Source organism: Canis lupus, chromosome 2, assembly GCF_011100685.1.
Source record: "Canis lupus familiaris isolate Mischka breed German Shepherd chromosome 2, alternate assembly UU_Cfam_GSD_1.0, whole genome shotgun sequence".
Lineage (NCBI taxonomy): Eukaryota > Metazoa > Chordata > Mammalia > Carnivora > Canidae > Canis > Canis lupus.
Window position 1 is genome coordinate 26489669 of NC_049223.1, and position 18689 is coordinate 26508357.

Genomic DNA, 18689 nt, shown 5'->3' on the forward strand with positions numbered 1-18689 from the left:
TTTGTAAATTTTGGACACTAGGCCTTTACCAGTATGTCATTTGCAAATATCTTCTCCCTTTCCAAAGGCCACCTTTTAGTTTTGTTGATTGTTTCCTATCCTGTGCAGAAGCTTTTTATCTTGATGAAGTCCTAATAGTTCATGTTTGCTTTTGTTTCCCTTGCCTCTGGTGACGTGTGTAATAAGTAAGAAGTTGCATGGCCAAGGTCAAAGAGGTTTCTGCATGTGTTCTCCTCTAGGATTTTGATGGTTTCCTGTCTCATATTTAGGTCTTTCATCCATTTTGAATTTATGTATATGTTTGGTGTAGGAAAGTGGTCCAGTTCTATTCTTCTGCATGTTGCTGTCACATAGATGCAATTTTAAATAATAATATGAAATAAACATTTATGTACTCACACACCAATTGAGGAACTGAACTTCACATTTTTCTCTTGTATCTTCTGCTGAACTATTCTGCAATTTGTTTTAATCAATCTCTTTCATTTTTTTATAATTTTACCATATATTTATAAACATAAACAAAATGTTATTCAATTAGGTTGTTTTTGAACTGCATATAAATGGTAGATAATAGTTTGCATCCTTTTACTCAATATGGTATTTGAGATTTATCCATGTGGTTAAGTATAGCTTTAGGTTATTTATTTTCATTGCTCTATGGTATTTCACTCATAAACAGTATTTAATTGCTCTACTGTTCATTGATGTTGGCTTAAGTCTAGTTTTTTATATTCATGTTTTTTTGCTCATTTTTTCCTGTAATTTATTATTATCATAATGATCCTGAGGAATTATTTATATTATGGAAGATAGCCTCTGAAGAGGGCCACCACTAGTGCTATTCTTACCTGTTTAAAATGCTGCTGCAGGGCAGCCTGGGTGGCTCAGCTGCTTAGCGTTGCCTTCAGCCCAGGGCCTGATCCTGGAGACTCGGGATCAAGTCCCATGTCAGGCTCCCTGCATGGAGCCTGCTTCTCCCTCTGCCTGTGTCTCTGACTCTCTCTCTCTCTGTGTCTCTCATGAATAAACAAATAAATATTTTTTAAAATGCTGCTGCATACATCAAGAGGTGGAGTCTGTCTTCCTTCTCCTAGTATCTAGGCTGGCCTTGCGACTTAATTTGGACAGTAGCATGCAATGGAAATAATACTGTGCCAGTCCCGGGTCTAGGTATTAAGAGGCCTGGCAGCTTCCACTTTCCCTCTTGTCTTCATTTCATTCTTAGTCTTGAAAGATAGTTTAGCTGGGTATAGAAACCTAAGCTTAAATTTATTTTCTTTCAGACTTCGAAGATACTATTTCACTATCCTTTGTTTTTACTATTTCTAGAAGAAGAAAGCTTTTCCTCTAACTTCCGGTCCTTAATGTAATCCCCTTCCTATTCCCAGTCCCAGATGCAATTTCACTATGCTATGTGTAGGATAATTTCTTATATTTATTTCATTTCATGTGTTTTCTATGTATGAATTTATTTATGTAACTATTTATATGTGTATGTATATGTGCAGGAATGTAGGTATTGGGATTTACTTGACTTCATTAAAACCTGTGATTCATTCCTCATCATTTATGGAAAATTCTTACTATTATGTAAGAAAGAAATCATCTTCCTTAGTCTCTCTTTTTTCTCCTTCTAGGGCTCCAATTAAATATATTGTAGGACTTTCTCCTTATTCCTCATATCTTATAACTTCTCACTATTGTTTTTTCTTTTTGTCTCTCTATGCTACATTTGAATAATATCTTCTTAACATGTATTCAAATTCATTAATTTTATCTTTAGCTGCATTTATTAGGGTATTAATATGATCCATTGAGTTTTTAACTTTAATTATTGAATTTTTATTTCTAGAAAACCAATTTTATTGTTTTTCAGATATGCTGTCACATTATACTTCCTTGTTACATACAGATATTTTCAGTATTGTCTTAGACGTTTTTTAGACATAGTAAGAATAGTTGTTTTACAATCTTTATTTGGTATTTCCAACATTTGACATCTTCACAGGTCCATTTAAGCTCTCTGTCTTGTTTTGTTTTCTTAACCTGGTGATTCATTACCATTGTTTCAAATGTCTTTGTATACTTATTTGTTGACTGTGTGCTCTTTTGTCCTTGAAAAATTATTTGTGAGGTCTCTATGAAACCTAAAATGAAAGTAAATGCCCTCTTCCATAGATAGCTTGCATTTCCTTTGGTCAGTCACCTATGGACTTTACCAATCAGGGAACAATTTTTTTAAATTTATTTTTAAATTATATATATTATGTATATTTATAATTATATTATTTAATGGATAGAAAGAGAGAAAGAACATGACTTGGGTGGGGGGTGGACAGAGGGAGAGGGAGAGAGAAAATCTTAAGCAGGCTCCACACTCAGTGTAGAGCCCAGTATGGAGTTAAATCTCATGACCCTGAGATCATGATCCCAGCTGAAATCAAGAGTCAGTCACTTAACCAACTATGCCACCCAGGCACCCCAACCAATCAGGGAACAACTTAAACTAAATTTATAGTTGATTTTTTTGGCCACTTAGGTGGCGCAAATTTGGATTGAAAATTCACACAAGGATTAGGAAGCATTATGTTTTCCTTCAGTTATGTTCATTGCAAAAATGACTTTCTTTGTGACCCTGAGATTAGAAGATTTATTTATGACTCATCCTTTCTCTAAATTTGTAGCTATATGGAAGGTTCTAGTAATATGACAATAATCTCCTAATAGTTCTGGGCTTTAGCTTATCATTCCATACCTATAAGGTCCGTCTGAAATGAAGTCCATCTTTTCTAAAATTATCAAAGGATTTAAGAGATGAGACAATCTGAGTGCTCTGTTTACATCACTGTTTTCCCCTAGGTTTTGATTCAGTAATATCTTGCTACATGGATTTTAAGATTTTAAAAATATTTTAATTACCATTTGAAATTATTTTTCAGTGGCAAGGTTGGTCCAAATAACTTAGTCCATCATAGTTTAGGAAACAGAAATCCATTCATCAATTTTTAAAATTTCATTTAATATCTGTATGTTCAGTTTGACATCTTTTCAGATCTGTTTGGAAAAAGTTTAGGTTTCTCATTTATGATGTTTTATTTTCAAACCTTCCTTTTATTTCTTCATTAAGCTAAAAATTTGTTTTATATTCTATATATTATCACTTCAATGCCTGAAATATTTGCAGATCTGATAGTTAAGATTGTTGTTCCTACTGACAGTCACAAAATCTTATTTTCATGTGTACTTAATAATTTTTTCAATAGGAGCTAATTTCCTTGGAATTTTATCAGAATTAATTTGAGTCCTAGTTGAAAATATATTTCACTGGGGAGACTTATGTTTACTTCTTCCAGGTCCTTTGGGATGCTTCCAACCCAGCATGACTAAATTGAATTTTCAGCTTGCTATTTTGTGGGTCATGCAAACAGTGTGAATTTCATCCACAGCTATGAATATGGGCTTATAATTAGCAAATTTAAGTGGAGACTTTTTTTCTACTCTTGTCTGGGCACTGGTTAATCCACATAGCTCTTCCTTAATGGGTGCATTTTTCTTCTTTACCGTATGAGCATGTCACACATTACAGGTCCTTACTTAATGGAGAGGCCTCTGACTTCAATTCTCACCTGTCTGGGGCTCAAGCTTTCTCTTCTGTCCTTCCTTAAAACTTAGCCCAAAGCCCACCAGAAAGTGGCACAACTTTCAAGCCAAACCCAACTCAACAATACCTTAACTTTGGAAAACTGTACTTTATCTGTCTCTGATTACCTCTCTTACTTCCTTCTTCCTCATTCATCCTATGAAAAAAGATGTTTCATAGATTTTATCTTTCATTTTTACTTGTGTTATGTTAGAAGGTATTTCTGTACACATCAGGGGGATGTAGTCTGGAAAATGGAATTCATCAGACCTTTCTAACTTCCCTGTCCAATTCCTTCCTTACTCTGCCTAATACTCCTCAGTGCTCATTTTTACTTCCCATTTATCATGCTTACATAGGTTCTGTACTCAATAAAGGTTTGGTGAAGAAAATTATTGCTGAATAGTAAAAGAAAATGTGTTAATTTATTTTTTTCCAAATGGATAACACTTTACCATCAAAAGATTAATATATGAAAAATAACTTCTGTGACTAGTTTTTAAGTTTTAACTTTATATATAGTATTTCATTTGTGAAAGGACAAGTAACTCAACTGTTTTATGAATTATACGACATAGTCTATTATTTTATGCATGTTAATATGAAGTTTCATATGACCTTAAAATGTAACTTGTAAAAATTAGAAACATTTATCTAGGTTCTTCAATTTATTGTAATCTTACCAGTCTTCCCTTTATCAACATAGTTATTAGATAGTATTGTGGGTTTAAGCAAGAGCTGCTTCCAAAATCTAAATTTTTTTTTGATGAACAGTAGAAAACATAGTGTGATCCATTGACTTAACATTATTAATATCAGATTAAAACCAAAATTTGCTATCTGAAACAGCCTTCAAATATTAATAGACATATAACTTATACTCAGTCAAGTCCATACATTGTCAGTATTATTTTACTAAGATTTAAGTATGCATGGAGATTTTCCAATAAGATACCTAAATCTCAGACAAAATTTTGAGTGGGTAACAGGTTTTTAAAAGGTCAGAGTAGTGTATAATGTCATACCTTTTTTTCACTCAGAAACCTAAAAGAATCATGGTCAATGCCAGGAACTCCCAGTAGTAAGTGAGGAATAATAGAATGCCCACCTTGGAAAATTGAGTGAGCTGTGTCATACCGAAGACAATACAGAGTCATTACACTTTGTATGAGGGCAGTATCCTAGAAAATTATGAAGATCTGAAGCAAAGGACTCAAGAATTCCTGCCACAGATTCCCTTTCCAAGGTTACCAAAACTCTCAAATCAGCATATCTTAATTCAACATTCACAATCTATATTTATACAAACTAGGGATCCTTTTTCAAGTAACTAGAGTTTATGAATAAAATGCCTCAATGTATTTGTTTGAAAAGGACAAGTTAAGTGGAATTATGTTATAATAGAAACTTCTAAATGGAAATTATATGAGCCAGGATGACTTTAGCTAATTATTAATTTCCCCACTCCTAGTTGGGACATGGGTGCTGCCTTGCTAGCCATTTTCTAAAATAAGAAACACGTGACTCTTTCTGGAGCCCAGTGATGATATGAGTATGAATTCAGTGCTAAGCAGAACAATTTCAAGCACTTACAATTTGCATTAGGGGGGACACTACTTGATGACAGTCTAGTGGGAATTAGCTCTAGATCTGGTTTATTGTTTCACTAAACCTTAATCTTTCATATAGATGTGTTTGTCTCTCTGTATTCCAAAAAAGAAAAAAAGAAAGAAAGAACTTCTAAACTATCATCTCTCCTTCAGCAGCAAAAGAAAAAAAAAGAGAGAGAGTAGGCTTATAAAAACAAGGATATTTTAAGACAGCGGTATTTGACTTTTCCTGCCTAAGTGAGAATTTCCTGTCGAGAGAGTTGACAAAGTGGGTTTGAGACAGCTTTCCTGTAATTAATTTTCTTTGTGTGTGAACTTAATACTGATGCAAAGGTGTTACTCATTTGACAACTCCGGGGTTTAATGTCTAACCATCCAACAGGAAAGGAAGAACACGATTACCCAGAATTCCTCATTAATTAGCTTCAATCCTCACTCCATGATACTCATCCACTCATCTAAAACTGCTAATTGTTATCAATTGAATGATTTTCAGAATGCATTCAATATCTCAGAAGAATATAACTCATTTTACATTTCTTGTTGAACATCTTGGTGACAAGAAATGTTCATATTTATGACTCTGGGCTAGATCTCAACCTCTAAACAGAACGGTAGCATCATGTAGTGCAGAAAGCATTGAACTTGAAATAACAATGACTGGATTCTTGTTCTACCTGATTGTGGATAAAATAAATAACCTGAGGGCTGCGAGTCTTGATTTCTTCAATGACAAAATATAGATGAAGTCAAAGTCTTTTCTAATGCAAAGAAAGAAAGAAAAAAAAGAGAGAAGAAAGAAAGAAAGAAAGAAAGAAAGAAAGAAAGAAAGAAAGAAAGAAAGAAAGAAAGAAAGAAAGAAAGAACCTGATTTCCAAGGCACCAAACTCTATGTTGTGATGTGATAGTCTGAGTTTGAAAGCTATGGATTTTGAAATATCAGAACTATTGTGTTAAATATCTTTCCACTTTAGTTTTTTAAGAGTCAGAGAAAATAAAAACTTTGAAATATCTATGTTTATTTTATTTTCTCCTCCTACTCAATGCTTGGCTCTTACAGTGAAATGGACTGAGATATTTGAGAATATAAAGGGTTTTGGATGAGTGAATATTGAATGACTGAAGCTCTCAGGAAAGAATTTAAAAGATCTCGAAGCCATGCAGCCATGTTCCATAAACATTTTTTTTGAACCAGACCATTCTATCCATACCACTGGCAGCACAATTGCATTAAGTGAAATTTTATCCCAAAATTGGGAAGATGTTCTGAGTCTGTATGTCTGTTCTTCTGTTCTCTCTCAAAAACCTTAAGGAAAAATCAAGGTAGTGTAGACAATTGTGTCAAGTGTTAAGAAAAACCTAACTAGACCAAGAAGATTTTAATTTCAGTCGACTTTATCAAAACTGCCACCCTAGCCTCAAAGTGATTCCTACAGAAAACATCACAGTTACATTAATTTTTCTAGATGCTCATCCCTTTGGACTCTAGGGAAATTTATTCTTCTTTCATTTTTCCCTTCCTTTTCAAAGAAAAGATGGTAGGTAAAAGGAAAGGGGCATAGTTACATCTCTTTCTAACTTCTGAAATCCCAAAGACTATTTCTCTGCCAGCCTATTATAGTTGTCATGAAAATGCATTTACTTATCTTTTATGCATGCCTCCCCTGGCCCACCAACTAAAATAAAGTTTGTATTTATTTTTCTGGAAATATCCAAAGTGGCCCTGGCTAAGCTTCAAATCTATTTTTTTATATGCTGTGGCTTTAAATTTTGCTGTCTGTACTTGGCAAAAAGAGATAACCCGAGTAAGCTCAACAATAACTGAACTTGAAAAAAATGCAAGGGCAACTGACTGTCTAAAAGTCAAATTATGATTTTTATTCGATGATTTGTAAAACCCTTTGATGGTGCTCGTCAGGCTTCTGGTGCTTCTATTTCTCATATTTTGGAATAATTGCTACAAATTATTTGTTTTTACACCAGCCTTAAACAAGAAAAATGCATCATTTCCATGTGCATGCTGTACTATACAGAATATAAGAGCTCATCCTTTCATTTTAAGGATTTCTGAAACACTATTGTTTTGTACTTGTTTCACTGACACACAGTGCTTGGGTAGAGACGTAGACATGTCTTTACCTATGTTTTAATGAAACAATTTGACATGAACAGTCACATTAAACGTATCTGCCCAGAAAAGGCCTTGGGAAGTCATCTCCATTTGCCATCTTTGCTACGCAGTCATTTAAACTACCTTGTGAAAATATGTTTAAATCATCTTTTCTTTAAAGAATTTAGCCGCTTCTCTAAGCACCAGTCCAATCTCTCCCTCAAATCATCTTCCTTCCTCAAACTTGAATCCTTCCCACCATCTTTTTACTCATTTCTTCTTATATAAAAGGAAGTCATCTAGGTTTTTATTCTTATACTTTTTACTTTTTAAAATTAAAGTAGCCATAATTATTACATACATATATATCCCAATTATAAGGAAAATCTTGTGTCCATATCTCAAGCAGAATTGTTTAGAAAAGGCAAACATGCAAAAAAGGGATGTGCAATCACAATATTTGACTTCACTTTTCGGCTTTACCACACCTCAGCAGTGCTGCTTTGGGCAAGTTGTCAGATCCCCCTGGACCTTGATACCTTAACGTGTTTGTCTGTGGAATGAAGAGTTTCTCTGCTTACTCATTTATTGTCCACCAGAGAGCAAACCTCGCTGGGTTCCTGCGTTGCTGTACCCCTTGTCTAGAAGAGAACCAAGCAGTGCTATTGCTGGAGGTGTCTACTGAGACCAGTACTTTTTGTTTTTAGATCTGGTGGGTTTTGTTATGATTACTTTTTCTTTGGGATATAGCAAATATATACTGTGAATTTGCGATTGATCTCATTTTGCTATGACAGAGAACTGAGTTTTTGTGATGCATTTAATGCAATTTGTCTTCAGGCAGTAATGATAGATTTTCAAAAAGAAGTAAAGTTCTTCAAGAAATTTAGGGGTGAGTAGTCCCTAAGATAGAAATTTACAGTACATTTCTTTCTGTAACATTAAAAAAATATAGCATTATATTCAAAAAAAGAAAAGAAAATTTTATGTTATTTTTTCCCCTAAGGAATCATACAGACCTACACTGCCCAGATTTCTGGTCTTTATTTTATTTACTATTTAATAGCAATTGAGGATGGGTACACAGACTTAAAAAATCAAAGGATTATGCAGTAAATTGTAGAAGAATGAGCTGCTGAGTTAATGCTGTGGAAATTACAACAATTGAGGTGGAAGAGAGTGGACTTCTTGCTGGTTCTGCAAAGTCACATTTTAGTAGAGGTGATGGGAAACACATCATTGGAAAAGCCTGGTGTAAAAGTCACTGTAGTGAATTTTATATACTGGTGAAGGACTGGAAAAGATCATGAAAGCAAGGAAGTGGTTTGTGTGTTGGCATAGTGAAATAATAACAATTCATATTTCTTCTGAATTTTCACTTTGTTGCCAAATTTATACAAGAAGTTAACAGAAAGAATGCCTTTTTCAAATTTACTTGAAGACTTTTTCTGAAGACAGAAAAGTTTGCACATTATCTTCTCTTTTTACTCTTAAAAACTGGGTACGAGTCAGCTGTTATTAGCTGCCACTGAAAACTAAATTAAAATCTAAGAAAATTTTCACAGAGTCACAAGACTGAATACATACAAGGCTACTTGGACCCATACTATTTGACAGCTGATTTGGCTTTTTTCACTAGGGCTTCACATATAAAGATTTTTCTTTGTCGAATAAGACATTGATCCCTAAAATTAAAACACTTTAACCAGCTGTAATTTTTGTTAGTACAGATTTGGTTTTTTAACCCTGGTCATCACATGGTCTCTTTTTGGTGTGTAAGTTATGAAAATACTATTTCCATCCATGCATATTCCTTCTTCATGTCAGACAAGGGAATCGTGAAATGAAAACTGAAACATTAATGGTCTGCAGCAGTGAGAAAGCTCTAGGAAGTTCCTTTGACTCTAGTCGAAATGACTTCTGTGTGAGAGGCCACATAGAGGTCTGTGTGACTCACCAGACTGAGGAACAAAAAGGTCAATGATTGTTGACACCTTCGCCAAGCTAATTGCTGACTTCAAGGCACCCACCCTGGTCTTCACTAGAAGAACTAAACTGACTACAAAGGGACTTTGACGTAAATGCTGTCAGAATATCTACTCTAATATGGTTCAGTTACTGGTATCTAAGCAAATGACCAAGCTGATCAGCCCTTCTGAGTCTGAGGTAATACTGGGACCCAACATGTCTCTGGTATTTAAAGCATGCATCTTGAAACTCAAGAAACAAAGCTAACCCACAGCTCCAAAAGCCCCCTCACACATTCTCTCCTCCAAAATAAGCCTTAATTTGGAGGTAAAGGCAAACATCTGTGTGGTCTGTTTGCACATGTGTCTACCCCACATTCATTCTGTAGCATAGGCCAGGGTTCCCTGCATGTGATACACGGTGCCTATGAGCCTCTGACACTGGGATTTCATGGACATTATCACCACCCCAAAATGCCCCAAAATGCCCCTCCATACCCAATCTTTCATTCACAGGATACTCTGACCAAGAAGCTAAATGAGTTGCTGTCCTAACCTGTCTAGAAGAATTTTTGTACCGCCCTACTCTATAGAAATGTTTGTTAACAAGTAAGAGTAGATGTATACCATCTCTTCCTATGTCCCCATTAAAATTTCACTAGATTTCTGGTGTATCTGAAATATGGCACCCGGGCCTTGGTTGATTGTTGCATTTGATACTTGCCATAGAGTTCTTCTGGCAGCTGAAATCTGGTTTCTAAAATTAAGCTCAAAATTTTCTCTTCCTCCCACTTCTGATCTCACTTGGTATTGGCATCCACCTTCCCCATTGTCCTGTGGTCATTGATTGCTTAGTTACAGCATGCTTCCCTTAGGGTGCTTCCCTCAGTTTTTTTTTGTTTTGTTTTGTTTTTTGTTTTTTGTTTTTTTTAGCTTTTTGTGCTTAAAGTCCTAGGAGGGCTTTACAGAGTAGCTTTTTTTTTTTTTTTTTCCCTGAAAATCACAGACGAAAGAGAAAGTTCGACTATAAGTTAGCCATCAGTCTGAGTTTTCTCCTTCCACCATGGATGAAAATGTAAAGGCACCCTCATTATTAGTTTGTGGGGGGGAGAAGAGTTTCAATCCAGTCAATGTGAAGCAGCTAGTGTTCTGGAAAATGAACCTCAGGAAACTTTTCTTACCATCGTGAGCTGAGCTAACCTGATACGCTGTGGGAAAGGACAGCATATTACTCTCGGTAAATGAGAAGCACACAGAAAATAAAACTGTTAGGTTTTGCTTGGAATTGAAAATTGTTGAAGGTTGAAGACTTTAATGTAGGGAGTTTATCAACAGCAGCAGAATCAGTGGTTTTATCAGACCAGCAGTAAAGGTCTGCAAAAAGGCACTTCCTGCTGATGAAATTATATAGCTAGAGATTTGGGTCCAGATTTTATACTCAGGAAACCCTTAAAAACTTGTTTGCTGCTGTCATGCTGAGGGAATTAATAGATTAGACATTAACCACTAAAACTTTTGAGGGAATCCCCCCAATATAACATTTACTAAAAGAGCAGAGCATCCCACAATTTCATAATAAAATATGGAACACCTCATTTTATACAAAGGGCATTTGAAACAGTTTCTGAAGCAATGTTTCAGATGAAGGAAGATGCCTAGTAAATGTGTGGACTATGCCTTTCTATTAAACTTGACTTGTTAGTTGTAAAAGGAAAAGAGAAAAAGTGACTAGAAGTCAAAATCAGATTGGAAAAAATTATTTCTGTTACATGTATTTGGTGTTTGTTAATATAGCATAGAATCGTGTGGACTTCTGTACTGATACACTGTTCGAACTGTTTCATACATGTGAAAAGGAACAATTTAGAGATCATTTAGAGATTTACATTTTCCCTTCAGAAGATTCATTTGGTTTTTACATTTTTTGTTGATTCCCATGAGCATATTTATGGCACAGTCTTCAAATATTTATTGAGAAATTGCTACATATTGAAATTGTGGTTAAATAGGAAGAGATTGGTAAAACAGTACAAACTTTCCCACATAAATGAATATGGTGTGAGGATTTAATGCATAATATGGTGAGTATAGTTGATACTGGAAAAAAGAGAAAATTGTATAAGATGGGACAAAAATAAAATGAACAGACTTATTTTAAAGGATGCATTAAATTCAGTGGTCTATTCTTGTGGCTACTGGATATATATTAAGCATTCGAGAAATTAATGGAGTTGGGGACATTTCTCATAATTAAATTAATATCAGAACTGAGTCCCAGCCCTCAAAAATGTCATAACATTCTAGAAGAGACAGAGCTATAAAATAATAAGCATAATGATGTATGATACGTGTATATTATAGATGTGCCCAAAGTGTTAAAAAAAATCTCAGAGGAAATGCCCAGAAGAAGACACTTAGCCAAATGAGATGATTCTTCAAATAGATTTTAAAGGAATCACAATGGGAAATTAGTTTATCCCAGACAAAGGGAAGACACAGCGATCAGGACATTCAAAACTACAGACTAGAGGGGTTGGACTAGACAGTTTGTACAAATACGATGAGACATTTGTTAGAATGGTGTCCTGATGCCAGAATATTGAGGATTCCTTGTAAACTTTATGCTCAGATCAGTCAGAAACAAAAAAGGAATTAAAACTAAAGCACAAAAATGTAGTACAAATTTTGGCTGAAATCAGTATGGAGGACAAACTGAAGGAAGTACATTAGGGCTAGGAGTGTCGATAGAATGAGACCCTCTGTAACATGATCCTCAGAAGAATTTGATAACGTTTTACCATCTATTCTTAGTGCCGTGTATTACCTACAAGCCAAGAAAATTCATGAAGCAGAATCTAACTTTAGTTCTGTGTTAGCTTAAGTCACTTGCTACCTGTGGATTCACCATGTGTGCAATTACCCCAAAGACCTGACTATCCTCATGGCTCTACCATGAGTTGCTAAATGCATTCATTTCAGAGGCATTTTGAGAAATTTAAAACGTAATCATAAGAAAATCATCATTTATCTCCAGAAACTTATAACTGAAAGAAAAACACTTCATCCTCATTGAAATACTCATTTTGGCAAGATGAATTCACAAATGTTTCTTCCTTGCTAAGGAATATCCATTGTTCTGCCTTCAGATGTTCTACAAACATCAAATTATTTATTGCAAAAGTCTTTCTGTAAATACTTAAGGCTAATTAGGATAATCTCTAATAGAACTTTAGCCAAGCACATCCTTAATGTCCTTCTATACTTCTATGCAGACCTACTGATTTAACTTTATATTATTGAGTCAGACAAACAAGTTAAAATCTGTTTTTCTGCTCATTAGCTATATAATCTTGGGCCAATTATTTAAACTCTTAATGCCTTAGTTTCCTTAACACTAAATTAATATAACAAATAATCAGTAGATTTTAATGTAGGGATTCACTGAGATATCCTATGTAAGATACTTAGCACAGTACCCAATAAATACTCAGTAAGAATCCAATAATAAGTTTTGGGTTTTATTAGCATTGGTAGAATTTTGCTTGGAAATCATTCATTAACAGTGAAAAAAATAAATAAAAGCTGTGTTTTTACAGCAAAGAATTGACCAAGCATTATCGCCCATTGAGAAATACTGACTTAGAAAAAAAACTAGAAATCTTACCTAAGATTAGCTTTACACATGTTACCATTGAAGAAATTATCACATTTTAGAAAAAACAAAATCAAATGCCTAAAGATATAAATGTCTGAATTCATGTTAATCACGAAATGTTAAAACAACTATTAATCAAGCAATATGAACATCTTCAATATCTCTATTAAGTAGTAAGAATATTACCATTCAATCTAAGAAAGGAAGACAAAAGTAAATAAAAGGAAAAATAGAACTAATTCTCCAATGTTACAGTTGAATTCCTTGACAGAAATCTTTTAAAGAATTTAATTCTAAAAAAAAATAAAATAAAATAAAGAATTTAATTCTGCACTGTTATTTTTAAAATATTTCCATACGTATGATATTTCAATTAATATTTAATGAAAATGTATATAAACCATGAATTCATAATACAGTTAATATATTTTAACCATTTAAATGCGAAGAATTACTGTAAACATATACAGCTATACAAAAAATGTATTGCTTTCTGTTTAATTATGAAAATTCTCAGGCAAATACAGTAAAATGAATCTAATCCACATAAACAATTTCTTTATGGGAGAAAAAGATTGTAGTTTTAAAACATTAACACCTTTCTAGTTTCCTTGGTTTGGGATTTCTAAATTATAATTATTGCATCATATACAGTACACAGAATTAATTTTCATCTCTGTTTTGTGTTTCACAGGCAAGACATGCAAATAAATAACAGTGGCCTTCTCAGAAGCAAAGGGCAACACAGTTAACAAAGTTCCGGACTTGAAAGAAAAGCTTCCCAACATGAAATTTAATATAATAGGGAATTGCATTTTAATAAATGTGCCGAGCAGTTTCCCGTGGAAGCAGATTTATTTGTGGACCTGCACAGGATCACTTATTTACGATAAGTTTACAGTACGTTTGCCAAAAGCTACATCATAGTAATGCGATTCTACTACACACTTATATACGAGTTTTCAAAGTGATATTCCAACAGGGTTGTTATTCCCATCCCACATACACACTAAACAACACCTACACACAAAAATAAACAGAAGTGACTTTCCCTAAGTTGCAAACTTCTCCGAGCTGCCCAGAGAACGCAGCTGTGTTAACTCCTTTTGCCCAGTGGAATGAACACAGCAGCTTCCTTGTATCGGAGACCATCTGAGAGTCAAATTATTAAGATTTTTTTTTTTTTTTTTTTTTTTTTTGGCAGGCAGGAAACCAGAAGCTACCATTCTCCACTTTTTCAACTATAACTTCAATTGCAGGTACTGTCATATGGCAAATCTCTCCTAAATCAGGAGAGTGCTGTTGGTTATCTCTAAGCTGTCACTGCCTGTTGCATGAAGCACTTCCTCCTAGGGCACCTGGGTGGCTCAGTCAGTGAAGCAGCCTACTCTAGATTTTGGCTCAGGTCATGATATCAGGGTTGTGGGATCGAGCCCCACATGGGGCTCTGCACTCAGCAGAGAGTCTGCTTAAGATTCTTTCCCTCTGCCCCTCCCCCTGCCCCACTCCCATCTCTGCTCATGCTCTCTCTCACTCTCTCTCTCTTTTAAATAAATAAATAAATAAATAAATAAATAAATAAATAATAAATCAAAATCTATGTAAAAATCAAGTTTGTTCATGACAGCTTCAGTCGTTGGGTGACGAACTGATCAGACTGTGAAAGTGTTAAAAAAAAAATATCTTTCATTGACTTTATTAATGAAGAATCCAGCCAGACTGCATTTACTTCTTATTTTACCTTTTAAAATTTAAAAGTACATTCCATAAGAGAATAAGGAATGCTATTTCTTCAATGTCAGAGATTAATTAATCTTTTGGAAAGAATTTTCACTACATGATGATTGTGGCAAGTGTTGGGGGAGAGGGGGAAGGAGCATTTCTGTGTTTTGGAAAGATCCATGGTTGCAGCCACACCTTCTGTCTCATCTGTTGGCACCTTGTGGGTTTCTGTTCCCTGTCTATTTATCCAATATAACAGTACATCATGGATATAGGCAAAAATCACAAATTCTCCTTTGAACAGATACAGTCATTATTTTTTACTCAGATTATGAGAAATTCTGAATGTGTTAAAATTGGCGTAAAGAATTTTATAGCCAAAGAAGACCAACTTTCCATGGTATGTACCTTATTTTGCAACTTAAAAGCTGGAAAAGGTGAATACAATTCTTAGTCCTAAATATTAATCATGTTTTCCTGTGACTTATACTGTCTTCTGAAGTAGACGGGCCACTGACCACAAAATCCCATAGCCCTTGTCAGAGCTATCATTTTCATAAAGCACAAATGAGAGATAGATAGAAAGGAAATTACCATGTAGTGACTAAAAGATTGTGGTTTTTTACCCCCTCCTGGAAACAGCTGATTTTAGGACTATCCAGTTTCCTGTTCTGGAGTTGGTGAGGTCACCATCACCTCACCAGCAAAGGAAGTTAAATTCTTTTCAATAGTTTTGTTGCTTTGGATGTTCTCCAGTGGAGCAAGAAGCACGTTAGATGTGATTCCTGACAGATAAGGAAAGGACAACTTTGCAAATACTCTGACATAAAAACACGTTTATTTACAGACCCATTCTGTCAGATATTTGAGGTCAAAAATATATGTTTATTTACTTAGTGCATTTGGTATAATATGGTTAAGTACTAGGTACATCTTGCAATTTTAAGGGTAAACCAAATTGTATTCCCTTTTATGTGATACATTTATTCTTTTGCAAGGTCCAGTTTCCTATTTCTAATAAATAAGAGATTTATTTTACTACTCTTGGATTTGGCTCTGAACATATATTTTGGTCAAGTTCTAATAAAATTTTTTTCTTAAAATACGTGGGATTTTTTTAACTAAAAACACTTCTAATGATTTTTTAAAGATTTTATTTATTCATTCATGAGAGACAGAGAGAGAAAAGGAGAGGCAGAGGCAGAGGGAGAAGCAGGACTCCCTCTCAGGACCCCAGGATCACGACCTGAGCTGAAGGCAGATCCTTAGCTGCTTAGCCTCCCAGGCACCCTAATGAATTTGTGTCTATTAGAAGCAACATCATTGGAAATATAGCTTAATTTAGAAATGTAGCATAATACCAAAACACCATGCAATAAAAATTACAACTACCTAAATTATTTTTTAATATACATCCATATTTATATCTGAATAACTGGTTTATATGTTTCATGCTGTTGGGTTTTTTTGATATATCTATTATAAAGTAAGTGGAGTTTACTGAGAGGTTAGAAAAATGGACAGTTGCAAATGTCTACTATTTTATACTATGTTTATCCATGCTGCTCTATTAGTGGTGTGAGAATTTACTAGCAAAGTGCATCCAGGTTAGATTACTGTCCATGCCCATGCCATAATGTGGTGTCAACTCATGAAAACTTACTTCAATTCTGCAATTGTGAGACTCTGCTAATCTGCAAAGTCAGTTTACAAAGCTTTAGAAATATGAACAACATCAGCTGTTGTTCAGCTATTAAATACTCTTTATTAAAAACTCTGTGAAGCTGAAACTATATCAGAAAAACAGCATTTCTGGAAGTTTGATTCTAACCATAAGCTTTCCCTATGCCTCTCTTCTCTACCATCCAGTTAGAAGTAAGACAATGCTGAAATAACATCGATATTATTAACCGTTCTACAGCGAACCGATGTATAAGTAAGACACTGCACAAGGTGCTTTAAACGTATTTCCTATTCCAAAGGGAAAGCCTCTGCCTTTCACACACACATAATTTGGTTCACAAGTTTTAGGAGGAAGGAGAACAAGCCACAAAGCTTGTCTAAGTTTATTCACATCGCTGAGAAAAATCCACCTGACAGACTGAGCTTGGAATGTCTGGAAAAGTAAAACACGAAGTGAAAAGAGCTGTTGCTTAGTCACATTTTTACCATAATTGTGGATGGGCTGATAGCCAGCCTTTTAGAGATCCTTCTTCAATTCTGGACTTTTTTATTTACATGATTTACTTTGATTTCTGGTCTTCTATAAGCCACCCTTACACTAAAGTGCTTCCTTTATTGAAATAGGTTGTTTGGGTTCTTTTTTTTTTTTTTTTTTTTGAGCCAATCTTAGGACATACAATTATGTGATAACAAAAGGAATATAGGAACTACTAGAACAAATTTGGTTTGACATTTATATACTGTATTCTCTATGTAAGTTCTGCAATATGCATTCTAGAAATTTTTAATTTAATTGTGAAATTATGAATAATTCACATTGTAGCCTATGCAGATATGTAAAGGATATTGTCAACCTACAACATGGTCTTTCTTTTACATTATGTATGAAAATTTGAATGTGTGCAGATTATAGAGTATGTTTCATGACTTATCAGGTCCTTGGATCAATTACAACAAAAATCTCATCTCTCTTCTTATTCCCGGAGATTTGCTTATGAGCAAACTGAGAGTGAGGAAGCCAGTCTTTCAGGTTCATAAAGTTTCATCAAAGTGAGTGTTCTATGTAGTTTCTTGCCAGGTGATCACAGCTTTTTTGTTTCTTTTAACCTCTGTAGAAATTTAACACTTACACCATTTCATTTAGAGATTTTATTTTCCCAAATTGAGAATTTTGGAGATTCTTTTTAAAAGCAAAAGCAGTGCCTTCAGATAAATGACTTACATGAACATGTACATTGAGGATGCATTTCATAACAAAAGTATATGCAAGCATTATTTTGTTAACACTTAAGTTTAAGCAACATCCTTGAGATATGGTCCACATAAGATCTAATGACTCCAGTAGCACAAGGTGTTAGCTTCATTGAAGTAAATAAAAATCAACAGATATTTTAATACGTATTTATATACTTTGTGAATTTCTAAAAATGCATGAAATTTGTGCACTGGAAACAACATATTAATTCAGATTTCCTAAATGTTACCTATTATAACAAATCATATCTGATTTATAAGAATAAGCTCTTTCTCTCTAAGACCATTTTGGAAACATTTTGTGTTATGTAAGTGTGCATAGCTTTCCTTTAAATGGTCTATATTTGTGAAGATGAGAAAACCGACAATATGTCTCCACCCTCAAAAAAGAAATCCCGCTAGACCTTAAGGTTACTTCGTTTACTAACTCAACACATGCTACTCATTCACTTTTATATGTAAGATGAATAGGTGGGCCCATCTCCTTTAGCACCCACATGGTGCCCCAAGAATTAATGCATCAATAACGTGAGCATAGGACAACAGACTTATGATTCCTTACTTTGCTTTATAAATATCAATTATGAGCTGGAAGACTCATTTGAGTCTTGCTGTATGTATAATACTATGACCTTGGGCATGTCAGTTTTCTCTTCTGGGTCCAAACTTCTTCACATTATGAATAATCCAGCTAGATGGGAATCCCAAGTGTCAGATTGGTGGCTGGTGGACTGAACCAACAATGAAGATCTTCTCCATGGTTGAATTTGAAGAGTGTTCCCTGGGCTGGAACTCCTACTGAGCCCTTCCTATTTTCTTACCTGCCACCTATACATGTATAGTGCCCAGCTGTCTGGCATTAGCTTTGTGATTCCTGTACCAGAATTAAATCTCCAGACCTCCCCAACCCTAACAGCCCAAGATTTTTAGGGCATCAAGCTAATTTCCAGACTAGAATCTTATCCTACATAATTCTGTGAGAAAGAGCCCCTATTCCCTGAACACAGGGAATTCATGGCACTTTAAAAATTCATTCCCAGTATTA